The sequence below is a fragment of the Rana temporaria genome, chromosome 4, assembly GCF_905171775.1.
Source record: "Rana temporaria chromosome 4, aRanTem1.1, whole genome shotgun sequence".
In the NCBI taxonomy this organism is placed as follows: domain Eukaryota; kingdom Metazoa; phylum Chordata; class Amphibia; order Anura; family Ranidae; genus Rana; species Rana temporaria.
In genome coordinates, this window is record NC_053492.1 from 153,439,502 (window position 1) to 153,458,822 (window position 19,321).

The 19,321-nt window shown below is 43.1% G+C and overlaps 1 protein-coding gene across 1 annotated transcript in view; it reads right to left on the minus strand.

The window, feature by feature from the left end:
* PLCH1 (phospholipase C eta 1) overlaps window positions 1–19,321 on the minus strand; it is a 347,693-nt gene that overhangs the window by 286,881 nt on the left and 41,491 nt on the right. The window lies entirely within an intron of this gene.

Sequence of the window (19,321 nt, forward strand, 5' to 3'; positions counted from 1 at the left end):
TACAAATGCAACTTTTACTCCTGTCTCATACTTTATTCTGAGCAAGCGCGGGTTCCTTAGCATACAGCTCGAGTTTCTCGTCGAAAACCAGCCCGACGAGGAACTCGACGAGCAAATTGAGACTCCCGTCGAGGAAAAAGAGAACTTGCTCTCTTTTTTGCTTGTCGAGTTCCTCAAAAGTTTCCTCGATGAAAAACGTACACACGACCGGTTTCCTCTGCAAAAAAGCTCTCCCACCAAGTTTCTTGATGGATCCTGCCGAGAAAATCGGTCGTGTGTACGAGGCCTCATCTGAAAGTACTTTATAGACTACAGCCTATGGTGGTAAATTACATAAAAAGGTATGTTATTAACAGTTGTAATCCTTGAAAATAAATCAATATATTCCAAGGGAAAAGTTTCACACCAATGATGTCTTCACAGGTAGGACATTACACTGAATAGACAGATCTGATGCTCACTATACTTTTAGGATTTGTTCACATTAATGAGATGACTGGAGTTTTCCCACATTGGATCAACAACAGTCACTGTTGATTTTCTATGTGCCCTGGTCACACTGCAATGAAGCCTCTGGATACTGAGAAGTGCGATGAAGAAAAACGCATACCATATGTATTTTTTTCACAATGAACCAGAGCTCTCCTTAAGGCTTCGTCTACCGTTTATTTCAACGCACCTGCCTGGCTGTTAGTATATTTTGAGCAAACATCTTCGGTATAATTTCAAACCTCCTAGCTTCCGTTATCCTTCCAGACCCCACAAAAGTGCTTCTCAATAAACACCTTCCTGACATCACTAACATGCACTTCAAACTCATATTACAAGTCACCACTGCAACCAAAACAAAGGCCTGGAAAAACCCTAGACTCTAACTTACGGAAGCTAAAAACAGGATCACCCAGGACATGATATATGAAAAAAGGAGGTTACACTGCAATCCGTAAGTACACCAAAGTATGGCAGCCCTGGATAGACAAATACCTTCTACATGCTTTGACGCTTTCTTTTTAGAACCTTCACATACTGTATTCCACATCACAAATAAATATTGCTCCCATTGCCGCCTAGCCAACACTTTACACCCATGAGAGCCTCCCCATCACAGCCTCCTATCTACCCATCTTTTGCCCCCTCTTTTCGGTCACTTTCTTGTTGAAATATTTTGCAGGTATTAGCATTCCTTTTAAATTGTAACAACCTAGCACATAATATATATGAGAACATAGAGTATGTGATATGTAAATATCATAAGTACTGAACAAGATTAACCGCTTTCCAGTATCTTAAAAAAAAACTTGGGAGGCCCCAGTGGTAAAGTTACTAAGGTGTCGCGCTATGCCAACCCGCTGAGCCTGTATACATGTAACTTGTTCTTGACATTTGTTTTTTGCATGTGTTAACATGGAGAGAATACCCCAGAAGTGATAGTTTTCACAATAGCTTATATGTGATGCAATGTGAGAAACTTGACAAGGGGGATAATGCTAGAGAAGCTGCCAGTTGGTCAATTCACACCGTTGACCTCCACCCAGCTCAGAGTGTAAGCTCTCCATATACATGGCCATTTAAAGAACAAAGACTACCTACAAAGCCATCTTCCGTTTTAATCAGTGAATTTTTAAGCTTGTTTTCCTAGATCTTAAAGTGTTGCCTTCTCTCTATGGCTTAATTAATAGGCTTATAGCCAAGCACATATGTGCAGCCATGATTAGGGACCATGCTCTTTTGTGGGCTGTTTGTCACTTCTTCTCCTACAAAGATGGATAGTTCATCTGGGATTCAACACCATCTGTTGCTACACTGTACCTGCAGGAACGGATTCAATGTGCCATGCTCATAAGCGGACATGATAGAACTCTCCTCTCTACTGTAGAACATAAACAATAATGAAGTACAGAAATAATATCCTCCAGTGAGGAGATCAGTGAAATATAGGGTCACAAAGGTGTTTACGTCAATGTCTCTCAGTGGTATACAGTGCATGAATGAAACAACTGTATTGTGTTTTATATTATTTAACTAGTAAGATTTTCATATATGTTTCCAGGATGGAAAGCAGTAATACAAAAAATACAGCCCAATTGTAAGATTACAGGTGATAGTTTTAGTCCAAACACAACCCTCATTAGCTTAAAATGTATCTAAAACCCAAGACAAAAATGTCATATATTTAGGCTTACTAGTTCCTAAATGTGGTTTTGTTTTTTGAGGCTTGTTCTTCTTCATTTTCACCTGGCAATCCAGTGAACACTTCCTGCCCTAGGGTGGCTACACTCAGAGGCGGCTCTTTAATTAGGCATATTAGGCGGTCGCCTAAGGCCTCACACTCACAGGGACTTTGCGGCCTCCTAACTTGCCCAATGCATTACCTCAGTTTGGAGGGACAGGGAACCTTAATGCTGATTTGCTCAGGCAGCGTTAAGAGCCCTGACTCAGGAGCGGGGGCCGCCAGCGTCCCTAACAACCAGTAAATATCGGTGACACCATCCCTTGTGACGTCAATGACCCAGCATGCCCTCAGTCAATGACGTCACAAGGGGGTGGGTTCACCAGGTGACATCACTGTGTGGCCCCCGCCCCTTAGTTATTAAATAGCAGGATCTGGGGGCCACCTTGTTAAAGGGGGTTTCCAGATTCTGATAAGCCCCCCGCCCGCAGACCCCCTAAACCACCGGCCAAGTTTGTGGGGAAGAGGCTCTTGTCCTTGAATTATGTTTTCCCATCATGGGTGTGAGTGGGGCCCCATGTCAAGTTTTGCCTAAGGCCTCACAAAGCCTAGAGCCGCATCTGGCTACACTCACGCTATTATATCAATAGAAGGAGTCATGGTTATCAACCAGGTTGAACTTCTAATCATGTCCTCCTCTCATCATCTCCATTACATGCTTGGTAGGGTGATAAATGTCTTATAGAAGAAAAAGGACCTTTGTGCTCTCTTTCGAAAACTGTATCAAAGAATTTTCGTACGGATTTCACACCGTTAGTGGGCTGCAGCAACAGCCGATTTTCGTGCGGCAAACAAATTTGAGAAATCCGACATGTTGGAAATTTTTTGAAAAACAAATGATTTTCTGATCAATGATGGGAGAATCGTGCGAGAAATGTAATAGAAAAAAAATGCGCATGTGCAAGAAAAGAATATTCCCGGAGAGAAAAAGAATATTCCCGGAGAGAAACAATTTTTCCCGGTAACATGAAGGTTTGGTCGGCCGAATTTCGAAAATCAATGGTGGCATCATCGGATCACAAAAAAAACGAACTTTCTGATTTTGAAAAGAAAATTTGTTCGAAATTCGACCGTGAATGGCCTGCTTTAGTTCACAGTGTGGGGGAGATTTACCAAAACTGGAGCACTCAGGATCTGGTGCAGCTGTGCATGGTAGCCAATCAGCTTCTGACTTCAGCTTGTTTAATTTAGGCTCCATGCACACTTTTAAGCTAAAAAAAACAACGGTAACAGCTTTTTATAGTAGCGTTTTAGCAGCAGTTTAGGGGCATTAGCATATTCTTAAATTTCTTTGAGTTAAATGAAAAAAAAAAAAACTCTATTAGTAGCATTTAGGAGAGTTTCTGCTGGAAAAACGCTCCAGGAAACTCCAAAACAATTTTTCTGCTCCTAGATGCTGAAGCTCAAAAAATGCTAATAGCCTAAAGTAGTGTAAATGGACACATGGGCACATAGGTTAACACTATTTAGCTTCTAGGAGCAGAACATTTTTTAATAACAGCTTCTAGGAGCTTAAAAAGAAAAAACGCTAGTATGCATGGAGCCTTAGCTTTGACAAAATACTGGAAGCTGATTGGTTTCTATGCAGAACTGCACCAGATTTTGCACTCTCCAATTTTAGTAAATCAACCCTTCACAAAAGTGTGAATCCCAGTTTTATTAAATACCCCCCCCCCTCCCTTTAGTGACAAGGACCCTGCATTTCTGTTGTGAACGTTTAGAACTCCTGTTGTGTTTTTACTGATTGCGACAAAATAAACCACACCACACAAATATCTTATAGACCCACCTGCACTGGTGGGTGCATGGCTAGGCGATGCAACTGTATAAATCCATAACGCTGAAAAAAGCCAGCAAACCAACATGAAATCCATAGTGACTGTTTACTGGAGTCCCATATCATCACAGAGACAGTGGGGTTGATTTACTAAAGGCAAATAGGTTGTTCACTTTGCAAGGGAAGTTGCACCTTCCAAGAAATTTTTTCCAGAGAGCTCTCCCTACTTACTATCAGGCCTCGTACACACGACCGTTTTCCTCGACAGAATCCATCAAGAAACTTGGTGGCAGAGCTTTTTTGCAGAGGAAAACGGTCGTGTATGTTTTTCATCGAGGAAACTGTCGAGGAACTTGACGAGAAAAAAAGAGTACAAGTTCTCTTTTTCCTCGACAGGAGTCTCAATTTCCTCGTCGTGTTCTTCGTCAGGCTGGTTTTCGACGAGAAACACGTTCGTGTGTATGCTAAGAAACCCGCGCATGCTCAGAATAAAGTATGAGACGGGAGCGCACCTTCTGTAAAAGTAGCGTTTGTAATGGAGATAGCACATTTGTCACGCTGTAACAGACTGAAAAGTGCAAATCGTCTCCTACCAAACTTTTACTTAACACGCAGTAACATGAGATTAGCAAAAGCAGCCCCAAGGGTTGTGCCAGTGGAATCAAACTTCCCCTGCCGTTGTATGTGTTGTACGTCACCACGTTTGAGAACGAGGAGATTTGGTCTTGACAGTGTGTACGCAAAGCAAGCTTGTCAAGTTTCTCCACAAGCCTGACAAGGAACTCCTCGAGGAAAACGATGTTTCATTTACGACGAGTTCCTCGGTCGTGTGTACGAGGCCTTATAGTTATAATAGTTTCACCCAGTGGTGGGACAAGGTATTTCAGTGCCCAGGGCGGGGATGCCAAAATGCGCCCCCCCCCCCCGAAGAGCAGGGGGTGGAGCTAGAAGCAGCATAAAAAAACATATGTAATGGTTGCGGAGTGCACCATTATTTCTATTTAAATTTGTGATTGGTCATCACAATGATCACAAAGTACACCGCTTTGCTTTGATGGGGTTCGCAGCCAATAATGAGTAACTTGGCTGCCCGAGGGTGATTTCTGAAGATTATAAATGATGCGCTAGAACGAACTAAACCTGATCTTGGTCTTGCTCAAAAACCTCTTTCGATGTATGGGCAGCTCTGATCATTGTATTCTGACAGTGGAGGAGTCCTGCTGTCAGAGTACTAAAGAAAAGAAGGGGGATTCCTCCATCCATCTTGTTTGAGTGAAGGCAGGAATCTGTTCAGCCTGCTGGAAAAAAATAGCGTGTACTAGGGTTGTACTGATACCGCTATCGCTGCTGACACTAAACATTTGCACAAGTACTTGTACTCATGTAAATGCTTCGATACCTAAAAACAATATTTTGCAGTGTGATTTGAGCTCATGCATAATGAATGGGCTCATATTCCACTGCAAAGAATTGCATGTGATATGAACAGGAATACGGTGCGATTCCTGTCCGAATCCCATGCCTTGTCATAGTGACTTCAGCCTGGGTTCACACAGGAGTGGTGCAGGAAATCGCACTGCATTCCTGTTCAAATCACATGCGATTCTTTGCAGTATGATATGAACCCATTAATTTTGTATAGGCTCATATCTCGCCACAAAAGGTATCAGTTACTGGTATCAGTGAGTACTTGAGCAAGTATTGGTACTCCTAATTGCCAGTGCAAAACAGGTATTGGCGCAACCCCAGTGTGTACCCATCTTTAGACAATGTGTCCGGGTGTTTAATGGACTCAAAGACAAAGCTCCTAGGAAAACGAATCTGCAAAGATGAGAATAAAGATAACAGGGAAAACATGAAAACATTTGTCATTGTTATTACTCATGCACAAGAACACTATTCTGTAGGTGAGCATACACTATACAATCTGATTGTACAATCTCTACGCAATCTCTGTTAGATTTACCAAAATATTGTAATATATGGACAAACCTAAACAATTAATTTAACTAGTATCCAATCAGTCAGGCCTTTGTACTACATAGTTGGTGGTAGATCCAAAGGGTATTGTACAATCAGATTGTATAGTGTATTGTAAGCTGGAGGCTGCCCATAAATGAATCCGTATATATATATTTTTAATCAGTCTATGTCCGATCACAGAAAACTGAGCAGATCCCCCCCATCCACACAACTAAGGTGGTGCAGACATGTGTGTCCTGTGCAGAGCTCTCTTTTATCAGCAAGGGGATGTACAGACATTGTGTGCATCCCTGTGCCAGCGTATCATTCACTTCTATTGGGACCTGCACCTGTATGTCATGTTAGGATACGGTGGCTGTGTCCATGCAGCCTCATGTCCCAGTAGATAAGAATGGGGTACTGGCATGGGGATACACACAACACCTATGCAGTTCGTTTTGCACAGAGTGACCCTGATCGCCGTCAACGCCGCTCGGGGCTCCTTCTCGCATCGGAAAATCCCCTAGGAGAAGCACTCTCCCTGGGGGTTTACCAAGCGTGCGCGCTCCTGAGTCCAGCATTTGCGTGCATAGACACAGAGAGCCAGACTCAGCCCCACCCCCGGCGTCCGCATCATTGGATTTGATTGACAGCAGCAGGAGCCAATGGCTGCGCTGCTATCAATCTATCTAATGAAGAGCCGAGACCCCCGGCTAGAGAGCGTTTGCGTGTCTCCGGCACGGGAACAAACGGGCTCAGGTCAGTAAAACACGTGGCTGGGGGCTGGTCATTGACAAAAGTTTTTTCACCTTAATGCATAGGATGCATTAAGGTGAAAAAAACATGAAGGTTTACAGCCCCTTTAACAGTGATATGAACTGAAGCATGAAAGTATGTTAGTTACCTGTTTGCTGAATAGTGAGTGGCAGCCCAGCAGCACAGAGACATCAGTCAGCTTGGCTGATCAGCTAGAGAGGAGGGGGTCCAAGGAAAAGGACACAGGAGGAGGGGGCACTACAAAGAGGAGGAATGGGCTCCAAGAGAGAGATAACATTTAGGAGATTAGGGGGGCAGAGCTGGTGATGTCCCTCGGACACCGGGACATTGTGAAAGTGAAAGTAGGAGTGATAGAGATGAGTGGAGAGGGGGGAGAGAAGACGCTGTTTAGGAGAGGGAAAGCACTGATAGCCGATGCTCCACTCTATCACTCACATGTACTGGTATAGTGCACAGTGCAGACAGGGGGCGGGCGCTACGATCGAGCTTACATGCAGGGACAAAGCCGCTCTCTGTCTGCTGTGTTACATTCTGCAGCCTGTTCTGTGGTGGACATGATTGTACCAGGCAAACTGCGCCCTCCTCCTGCACTAAATCATTGCGCTCAGGGCAGCTGCCCACCCCGCCCCTGCCTAGTACCGGCCCTGGTTTCACCAGACAGGAAGTAAGAGAAACTTTGCATCCAGGACACTTACAATCAAAATAATGAATTCTCTTGAGTGAAATTGGCTGGTAGTGCACCTAGTGCATGAAATAATGGGGTTGGTGTACTAAAACTGGAGTGCAAAATCTGGTGCAGCTCTGCATAGAAACCAAGCAGCCTCCATTTTTTTTTTTTTTTTTAAGTCAAAGTTTAATTGAACAAGCTGAAGTTAGAAGCTGATTACCGTGCACAGCTGCACCAGATTTTGCACTCTCTACTTTTAGTAAATCAACCCCAGTTTGCCAATTTTTCCAAAGCAGGGCACTACAAAACACAAATGGTTTACCTCTGTGGTTTGGCTTACACTAAAAGGATAGTTCCACTAGAGGAAAGAAAATTAGAAGTCAGCAGCTACAAATACTGTAGCTCCTGACTTTTAATATAAAGACACTTACCTGTCCAGGGAGCCCATAATGTTGGCACCCCATCTGATCTTCGGTTCGACTTACGGCTGCTGCTGTCATTCCTGGTAAGGGAATCAGCCACTGAAGACTTTCGACTTCACTCCTGGTTCCCTACCGCACATGCGTGAGTCACGCTGCACGTTCTAATTGGTCCCTGCTATTTTCAGGGAACGCTGTGTCTCCCAGAAGACAGCGGGGAGGATCTGACAGACATTATTTAGATCGCCGCACAATGTGCAGCAATTTTACCCAGAAGCGGGAGCAAACACCTGGATTTGACAGCTATCTGCTCCCCCCTGAAATGTGTCAAATGTGACACCGGAGGGGGGGAGGAATCCAAACAGCGGAAGTTGCATTTCTGGGTGGAACTCCGCTTTAAATGCACATGCGTTGCAGGGCACCATGACCAGCTAGGTGCCCTAGGTCTGTGCACTGTAACTACTGCACCTCACAGTTCTGAATGAGCCCTAAAGAAAACTGCAATAACAGACATAAGCAGGCTGTCATCACCAATCTCATTTGTAAAGGCTAATTGCTTGGCTGTCTCTGATTTCAATACTTTCTAAGTCGCTAACCTTGAACAAGCGTGCAGAAAGCCAAAGCGGAGTGAGGATAGAACTCTTGATCTACATACCACGTCTAGATCAGTTGTTCAATTTTTTGATGCTCTGATTTAAAGCACCATTGATTTTTGATAATTCCCATGAAAAGAAGCCCAGAAAGGTGTGAATCCAGCCTTTCAGAACATAATCAGCAGTGACAGCCCTGTGCTCCTGTGTGTGGCTATGGAGATATGCTAGTCTGGATATTTGCAGCCCTCCCAGCTTCAGAGACAAAAATAATTGGTGATATTCAGAGAGCTAAACAGTCCTGTCATTAGAAACTATTGAAAAGTGCAGTTTTTGTTTTGACTGGGGAGAGATCTAAAAATGAAAGAGGCTACTGGGCATATTATCATGCCTATCTAGAAGGATTTTTTTAGCCGATTTATTCTGAATGTTTTGTTAACATTTGGTGCCATCTAGTGGTAATAATGCAATATTAGTGTTAGATGAAAAACATTTTCAATTACAGAGAAAAGATACATTTGGAGCTTTGTCTTGACAAATACACGTTTTGTAATCACCAGGGAGGATCAGGGTAATAAATAACTCATTTTAAAAAAGTGAAACTGAAATTAACCACTTGCCCACCGGGTTAATTCTGGCACTTCTCTCCTTCATGTGAAAATCACAATTTTTTTGCTAGAAAATTAATCAGAACCCCCAAACATATATTTTTTTTTAGCAGACATCCTAGGGAATAAAATGGCAGTCATTGCAATACTTTTTGTCACACCGTATTTGCGCAGCGGTCTTACAAGCGCACTTTTTTTGGATAAAAATCACTTTTTTGAATTAAAAAATAAGACAACAATACATTTGCCCAATTTTTTTATATATTGTGAAAGATAATGTTACGCCGAGTTAAATGATACCCAACATGTCACGCTTAAAAATTGCGCCAGCTCGTGGCATGGCATCAAACTTTTACCCTTAAAAATCTCGATAGGCGACGTTTAAAAAAATCTACAGGTTGCATTTTTTGAGTTGCAGAGTAGGTCTAGGGCTAGAATTATTGCTCTCACTCTAACGATCGCGGCGATACCTCACTTGTGTGGTTTGAATACCGTTTTCATATGCGGGCGCTACTCGCGTATGCGTTTGCTTCTGCGCGCGAGCTCGTCGGGATGGGGCGCTTTAAAAAAAATGTTTTGGTTTTCTTATTTATTTTTATTTAGTTTTATAATTTTTTACACTGAAATAAAAAAAAAAAAATTGATCACTTTTATTCCTATTACAAGGAATGTAAACATCCCTTGTAATAGAAAAAAGCATGACAGGTCCTCTTAAATATGAGATCTGGGGTCAAAAAGACCTCAGATCTCATAATTAGACTTAAATGCAAAAAAATAAAAAATAAAAATGTCATTTTTTCAAATGACAAAAAAAAAATGTTTCTTTAAGAGGCTGGGCGGGACTGACGTTTTGACGTCACTTCCGCCCAGCAGAGCTATGAGGATGGGTGAAGGAGATTTCTCCTTCAGTCCCGTCCCCGCTCAGCTGCCGGACACATCCGATCCCCTCCGCCGCTACCGACGGCTCCGGTAAGCGGCGGAGAGCGGCGGGAGGGGGGGGGCCCCTCTCCCGCCACCGATAACGGCGATCTCGCTGCGAATTCGCCGCGGAGACCGCCGTTATCGTGTACACCACCGCCCCCTGAAAAGATGAATATCTCGGTTGTGGCAGCAGCTGCTGCCGTTATCGAGATATTCAACTTTAAAAACAGGACGTCTTTTTGACATGGGGCGGTGGTCAAGTGGTTAAGAGAGCAAATTTAACTGTCAATCCTATACCATACGATGGAAGATTGTACACCTTAAAAGTTTTCTATGTCCATACTCTAACAATAGATTGACTGATCCACCAATCAGTCTAGTAAATCTTCCAATTGCACACCTTCCTAGGGAAACGGCTCAAAAGTACAAAAATGGGTGCTGAAGCGATCACCAGCTGGGTACTGGAACAATCAACCACATGAACATATTCGCCAGCACACCACGGATCGTATATAACGTCCAAAAAAGTTTTAATGCACAGAAAACATCACAAGAGGTGCAACGTTTCGGGGCCGCATAGGACCTCTTCGTCAGGCAAGTGATCCACCAATCAGACATACACTATATTGTCAAAAGTATTGGGACGTCTGCCTTTACAAGTGCATAAACTTTAATTCCAGTCTTAGTCCATAGGGTTCAATATTGAGTTGGCCCATACTTTGCAACTCTTCTGAGAAGGTTGTCCACAATGTTTAGGAGTGTGTCTATGGGAATGTTTGACCATTCTTCCAGAAGCACATTTGTGAAGTCAGGCACTGATGTGGACGAGAAGGTCTGGCTCGCAGTCTCCACTCCAATTCATCCCAAAGGTGTTCTATTGGGCTGAGGTGCAGGCCAGTCAAGTTCCTCCACCCCAAACCCGCTCATCCATGTCTTTATGGACCTTGCTTTGTGCACTTATCCAAATCATTTGGTGGAGGGGGGATTATGGTGTGGGGTTGTAGTTGAGCTCGGCCCCTTAGTTCCAGTGAAGGGATCTCTTAAGGCGTTACCAAGACATTTTGGACAATTTCATGCTCCTAACTTTTTGGGAACAGTTTGGGGATGGCCCCTTCCTAATCCAACATGACTGCGCACCAGTGCACAAACAAGGTCCATAAAGACATGGATGAGCACGTTTGGGGTGGAGGAATTTGACTGGCCTCAACCCCACAGAACATCTTTGGGATGAATTAGAGCAGAGACTGCAAGTCATGCCTTTTTATCCATATCAGTGCCTGATTTCACAAATGCGCCTCTGGAAAATGGTCAAACATTCCCATAGACACTCCTAAACCTTGTGGAGAGCCTTTCCAGAAGAGTTGAAGCTGTTATAGCTGCAAAGAGTGGGCCAACTCAAAACTGAACCCTACGCACTAAGACCGGGATGACATTAAAGTTCAAGTGCATATAAAGGCAGGTGTCACAATACTTTTGACAATATAGTGCATCTTTATGACCTAATATTAAGTAGGGCTCCCTTTTGCCACCAAAACAGCCCCCTGACCCGTCAAGGCATGGACACCACTAGACCTCTGAAGGTATTCTGTGGTATCTGGCAGTAAGCTGTCAATAGCAGATCATGTAAGTTCTGTAAGTTAAGAGGTCGGCCTCCATGGATCAGACTAGTTTTTCTGAACACATCCCACAGATGCTCGATTGACTGAGATCTAGAGAACTTGGAGGCCAAATCAATACCTCAAACTTGTGCTCTTCAAACCATTATTGACCCATTTTTGCAGTGTGTCAGGGGACACTGTTTACAAGAAGAAGTGCACTCGGTGAGCAACAATGTTTAGGTAGGTGGTACATGAACATTGCCCAAAGCTTCACACTGCCTTTGCTGGCTTGCCTTCTTCACATCCAGCTTCCTGGTGCCATCTCTTGCCCAGGTAAGTGACACACGCGCACCTGGCTATACACATACTATAAAAGAAATGTGATTCATCAGAATAAACCACCTTCTTCAACTGATCTGTAGTCCAGTTCAGATATTCAAGTGCCCATCACAGGTGATTTTGACTGTGGGCACTTTGATTCGTCTGCCACTACGCAACCCTATACACAATAAACTGTAATGCCAATTTGTTTCTGTTTTCTAAACATCAACTTTGTGAACAACATATTTACTTGATGCCTAATACAATATACCCCACCGAATATCTAAGGCCTCGTACACACGACCGAGTTACTCGTCGGGCGAAACACATCGTTTTCCTCGTCGAGTTCTTGTTAGGCTTTCCTCGATGAAAAATGTACACACGACCAGTTTCCTCGGCAAAAAAACTCTCCCACTAAGTTTCTTGATGAATTCTGCCGATTAAACCGGTCGTGTGTACGAGGCCTAATGCCATCTTAACAGGATTAGCAATGTTATTCTCTTAACCTGTCAGTGGTCATAAAGTTATGATTGGTGTATATATTGGTTTGTTTTTCAACACCGGTAAATGAAGCAGATCCATCTAGAGACTCCCTAAGGTGCAGCAATGATCTACACATGTAATTGAACAGACAAAACATATAACTAAACTTCTCAACATGCACCATACCATCCTGATTTTCTCTAAATTATTAAACGTTTGGATAAAATTTCAGAGCATTCCTGTACTGAGGAAAAGCTAAGAACAGTATATCAGCTGGTGCTCTCCAAGGGTTGCATGAGATAAGGCTTCAATTTGTCACTTGGCCTATAGCTGCTTATTGCTAAGTTATTACCAACAATTACAGGTGACTTTGCAAGAGTAGCAGTGGAGATCGGAGTAGTGGTAAAGATAAGTAAAGGAAATTCTGTTAATGCCTTATAGGCTTATAGTTCAGCACTTGTTGTATGAAGCCTCGTACACACGACCGAGGAACTCGACGGGCGAAACACATCGTTTTCCTGGTCGAGTTCCTTGTTAGGCTGTCAAGGAACTCGACAAGGCAAGTTTCTCCATTCCAGTCGAGGAAATAGAGAACTTGCTCTCTTTTTGGCTCGTCTCCTCGGCAAAAAAATATCTCCCAGCAAGTTTCTTGCTGGTTTTTGCTGAGAAACTCGGTCGTGTGTACGAGGCCTGAGGCAGCTTTTGAGAACTTCACGATTCTTGGCACAGTTGCATAGATTTGCTTTGTTTGTTGACTTTGTTTTGGACCAAGCAAGGCATCATGGTTGTATTGTTTGGTGGACAGCAGAGAGCAGGAGGTGCGAAGGGTGAGTTGGACATTTGGATTTCCAAACAGATTTCTTTAATTTCCCCCTCTAACACATCGATTACCTATGCCAAAGCATTTAATGCATAACATGTAAAAACACTTAACCTGACCCTAAAACCAAACCCTCACTCAAACCCTAAGCTCTCGCCCCAACACTTGACTTAATCGCTAAAGTGAACTCTTAGCACTTAACCAACTTTAAGTTGAGCCCATAATATGTATCCTCCATTTTAACACTTAAGTAACAGTAACCACCTCAATCCTTGACTCGTAACTCCCTTAACCTCCCTGGCGGTATGATTCTTTCAGAAAAAACATGCTGAAAGCGGTACCATTATTTGCAAGGAAATTTGGCGTTTTATATTGTAGGTCTGTAATTTTTAGAAATAACTCACTTAAATCTGACCAAACCAGATTCTAATAGGCATCCCGGGTATGACATTTTTTTAAAAACAAAATTATAAATTATAATATAATAAATAATTATAAATAATTATAACAAATAATAATATAATTATAATAAAAATTATTCAATAATGTAATCAAATCAAAATCACTGAAATTTGCTCAGTTGCAGAATTGTTGCTGTCATTATTTTTTTTTTTTTATGACGAATTTCCCCACAAATCGCTATCGCACAATTCTGCAAGTGATTATAATTTATTATCGCTGTTTTTTAGCTGATCTAAAACTATTTTTGACATAAAGGGACACTTTTGGTTGCTATGGACAATCTACAGTTTGCAGGGAGAAAGAAACTTTTTTATTATATAAAATGACATGCAGGGCACTGGACAGACCACTAGGGACAAGGGGGGGTGTGTTTTTTTTACATACAGTACTGTAATCTATAAGATTACAGTATACTGTATGTAAAGTGTTTGTTTACTTTTTTGAATTTGGCGCCGTTCTCCGTCCCCGTGCGTCGTAACGTCGCATTGAACGGAGATCGGCGTCACACGGAGGCACTGTGTGAATCGAGCGAGGTCCTGCTCGCTCACACAGCGCGGTGGCATCGCTGGATCCAGGGACAAGGTAAGTAAAACTCCCTGTACATCCAGCGAGGCGAGCCCGAGTCTGACTCGGGGGTTACCGATCCTTGCCCAAAAATCTCACCCCGAGTCAGACTCGGGAACACCGCCCAGGAGGTTAATCCCTGACAAAAACCTAATTTAACATTAAAAGGTACCTGTTCTAGAATATAATTACAGTATTCTGTGCAAGAAGAAGCTACACAAAAACCAAAGTCCCATGCCAAAATCTACATGTGTCCAACTGCTGCTGACAACTGATTCAACTTAGCAAATTAGTTCTGTGTACCGCAACCAGTGGGATTCTGCAACTCAACCTGAATGGTACTAAATTTCCAGAAGTATATCCTTGTGCATTTTATGGTTCTTGCTACCAAATCAAAGTGTGAGGCCTCATACACACGATCGTTTTCCTCGACAAAATCCATCAAGAAACTTGGTGGCAGAGCTTTTTTGCTGAGGAAAACGGTCGTGTGTAAGTTTTTCGTTGAGAAAACTGTTGTGGTTCTCGACGAGAAAAAAAGAGAACAAGTTCACTTTTTTCTCATCGGGAGTCTCAATTTCCTTGTCGCGTTTCTCGTTGGGCTGGTTTACAACGAGAAGCACGTTCGTGTGTATGCTTAGAAACCTGCGCATGCTCAGAATAAAGTATGAGACGGGAGCGCACCTTCGGTAAAAGTAGCGTTCGTAATGGAGATAGCACATTCGTCACGCTGTAACAGACTGAAAAACGCAAATCGTCTCTTACCAAACTTTTACTTAACACGCGTTAACATGAGATTAGCAAAAGCAGCCCTAATGGTTGTGCCAGTACAACCAAACTTCCCCTTTATAGTGCCGTCGTACGTGTTGTATGTCACCGGGTTTGAGAACGACGAGATTTTGTCGTGACAGTGTGTACGCAAAGAAAGCTTGACAAGATTCTCGACAAGCCTCACAAGGAACTCGTCGAGGAAAACGATGTTTCTTTTACAACAAGTTTCTCGGTCGTGTGTACGAGGCCTCAAGCCCCCCCTCCTGTAGTCACAAAAAAAAAAGAGAAAAAAACGGGCCCTTTAAGGATTTTTTTTTCCTTAAAATGTGCCACCCCCTCTGGCTCTCGCAAATAACATACATTCATGCATTGCATGAATGTATGTTATTGTTGCCAGCTGCTGCTGGTCTATTCAGGTGGCCAGATGTTGAGCACCGGCCACCTGAATAACGGCAGCTGGTTGGCTGTGCGGAAGTGCCTATCAGAGCCAGCGGTTCTGATAGGCTTTCCGAGTACCGCCCTCGTCTCCCGGATGTCTTATCCTCGGAACATACGGGGGTGCGTTCCTTGGATAAGACTGACAGCCGTCTCAGCCAATCAGGTCCCCGATTCTGGTTATCAGTAACCTGATTGGCTGAAGCGTCACCAAGGCGGGAGAAGACATCGAGGGACGTGGAAGTTGTAAGGTAAGTGCATTTTACAGGGCACAGCGGCGACAATGGGCACAGAGTCGACAAAGGGCACAGTGGCATCAATGGGTGGCATCAATGGGCACAGTGGCAACAATTAAAAGGCACAGTGACATGCACAGTGGCAAAAATGGGCACATTGGTGACAATGGGCACAGTGGCAACAATTAAAGGGCACAGTGACATGCACAGTGGCAACAATGGGCACAGTGGCGACAATTAAAGGACACAGTGGCGACAATTGAGGGGCACAGTGGCTGCGTTTGATGGCATGGCACAGTGGTGACATCTGAGCGGTTATCTCTCCGCACAGTGGTGACAATTGATGGCACAGTGGCTGTGTTTGATGGCATGGCACAGTGGTGCGAGTTGATGGCCTAGTGACTGCATTTGATGGCATGGCACAGTGGTGATAATTGATGGCACAGTGGCTGCGTTTGGTGGCATGGCACAGTGGTGACAATTGATGGCACAGTGGCTGCGTTTGATGGCATGGCACAGTGGTGACAATTGATGCCACAGTGGCTGCATTTGATGGCATGGCACATTGACCGCATTTGATGGCATGGCACAGTGGCTGCGTTTGATGGCATGGCACAGTGGTGACAATTGATGGCACAGTGGCTGCGTTTGATGGCATGGCACAGTGCTGACAATTGATGGCACAGTGGCTGCGTTTGACGGGCACAGTGAGGCTGCAATTTTATTTATTTTTTTCGTTTGCGCCCCCCCAAACATTTTGAGCACCAGCCACCACTGGCCAAGGTGGTGGAAGGTGGGGATATGGACTAAGAATATCTATCACTATATTACCCGTGGACTATATTGGACCATTTTTCATTTGGTGTACGCATCTAAACCATATTAGCACAACTCTGCTAAAGTTTATACTTGTCCCACTGTTTACTAATGTCTATAGCCAGCTTTACGCCCATGTATGAATATGCTTTGTTATTTTACTGGCATTTTACACTCTTATATTTATTTTTGAAGTTAATAATTACATGCTAAACAGGTTATAAATGTGTCTAGAGAAACTGCTGTTATCTACTCATTTATTGATTGTTTCTTGTGACACAACTTCCTTTATCTTAAAAGCAGCAAACAGGAGATAAATTGTTCCCTGTGTGCCACTTCACACCATACAAGAATGGGTTGGTGTGTGTTGCATAAAAATGGAGCATGTCCACATTTTTATGCTATACAACAATCAACGCCTCAAAATGTGCTGTTCTGGATAGTGAAATAAAGTGTTTTTGTCAGCTTTCAATAAAGTAAAAAAAAAAGAAAAGACATGAAAACTGTGCAGTGTAGGTTCACACATTGCAACATGGGTGCACAACACACACCAGCACACACCCAAGGAACCACTTCAAAAATTACATTAAAGTTTGTACCCTAAACTTTGTTTTCGTTTTTAATAGAGTGGGGAAAGATTACAATGCCTTTTAGGTTATACTACTCTCTGGGGTTCCATTGCAGAGATTTCCCCTTAGGCTACATTCACACAGAATCAGTAGTTTCTTGCCGGCAGTTATAAAAGCTGACTGCATGCATTGTGTGCAGCCAGCAACAGCTGTCAGATTTGTACTCTGCTCAAATCAATGCTGTCGCTGCTGCTGTGGTATGTAACCACTCATCCAAGAAGGTATGTGCAAATAGAGCATCCAATCAAATCTCGTACAACCACTGTGCTTACAGGGTTGGCATTTCTGCAGAGTCCTAGCAGCACACAAATCGCCCCAGCTAATCAGCCAGTTTGTATGTGTCAATTGCACACAAAGTTGCTGCATCCAGAGTAGATATTTAGCTGCCTCTGAACGTAGAAAACTCTACAGATAAGCATCTGTTTGTACCAACATTGTGCATTATTCTTGGCTGGGCTCTGAGGAAGAAGGTATCCCTTTGAAACGCATCAGACGGCAATGGCCCTTAAAGTCTTCTCTATTACCATACGGAGACTGTTGTCGTCAGACCGATTGCCATCATCTGAAGGCTATTTTACATTGCGGTTTTCTTTCACATATTTGTGAGTAGTCTTTAATTTACCCTTTTAATAAAATACATCTAAGGATAATGCACAAGGTTGGTGTGCCCTCTCTTTTTTCTATTTCTCTTTTGACTGCTAGGATACCCCTATCCTTGAGGGCAGCAAGGCCTGAGGCATTGTCTACTACGAACTTTAGTCCACCTGGTTAACACACTTGTGAGCAAGAGTATTTGTTTTATGCATGTGTGTGTCCCGGGGACAACCTTCCCCAGACTGGAAGTGAAGAAAACGCTCAAAGAGCAACACAGAAAAAAGTTTAAAAAAATTAAGTTAAGTAGGGGAAAGTTAGAACTTCTGTGAACTTCTTATTATTGTCTGTTTTAGGCCCTGTTTACATTATAGGTGACTTGGAATCATAGGCAAAATTGCTATGATTCTGTCTGCAATTCCAAATTGTGGCAAAATGCACAACAAGCAGTTTGGCGCTATTCATCTTAAATGTATCAGCCTCGGCCTATATGTCTCCACCACACCACACATCTGATGGCTTAGTCATATTTTGGGGAGAAGAAATTGCATCAGGGTGTGGTATGGTGGCGATGTGTAGACTGAGGCTGCTCCTTGTTGTTTGTTCACATGGGCTGGTTGGGAGTGTAGTGATCCTTTCCTCTTTACATTTACTAGCCCTCTGGATTGGTATCAGGATAAGCCTGCACCCCATGTACTTGGATGCAGGGATATACTGTCACCTCTACTTTGAGCAGCACAAAAGCAATATAACAGGTCACAGTGATTCATCCTAAATGATACCTCAAATGTGCCACCAAGAATAGGGGCAAAACGTGTGTGTAAAATTGCACCTGTCTCAGGGCCAAAATTTGGTTCCTGAGCTTCTTTGGTGCATCAAATGTACAAATAGTTTCTTTTGCTAGACACTGGAGAGTTTCTTATGTCTCTGGCGGTGGACGGGGGTTATATTAGTGAGATCTTTGGACTTTAAAGAGTAACTCCACTTTTGTTAAGAAAAAAACTTCCCCTCTGGGTGATCTATGTACATTGCAAGGATTTTAACAAACTTTGTTGCAGATTCCTACCTTTTGTTATTCTGAAGAAATCACGTTTTTTTTCTCTGTGCCAATGTGCTCAGTGAATCTAATGCAAGTGGTTTCATAATTATCAACCAGCTGCTTCACCTGCAGGACTTGAATGAGGAAAACTGCAGGGTCTGCATCCTTTTAGATGCAATTGCCTATTGGGAGTACCTCACCAAAAATTTAATTTTTATTGCAGGGGATGCCTGAAATCTGATTTGTATCTTAGTGTACACTTCTGGGAAAATCAGTGAGCCAATCACACAAGCAGGAAATGGTGTTCTTGGGGGCGTTCTGTACACGTGGTTCTGGCCAGATCAGTAGATTGCTTTAAGAAAGGTCTGGATTCTTTCCTAAATGTACAGAATATAACTGAGTACTAAGATTTGTAGGTAAAGTTGATCCAGGGTAAATCCGATTGCCTCTCGGGGGATCAGGAAGGAATTTTTTCCCCTGCTGTAGCAAATTGGATCATGCTCCGCTGGGGTTTTTTGCCTTCCTCTGGATCAACTGTGGGTATGAAGTTGGGTGTATAGGATTTTACTGTGTTTTTTTATTTTGTTTTTTGTGGTTGAACTGGATGG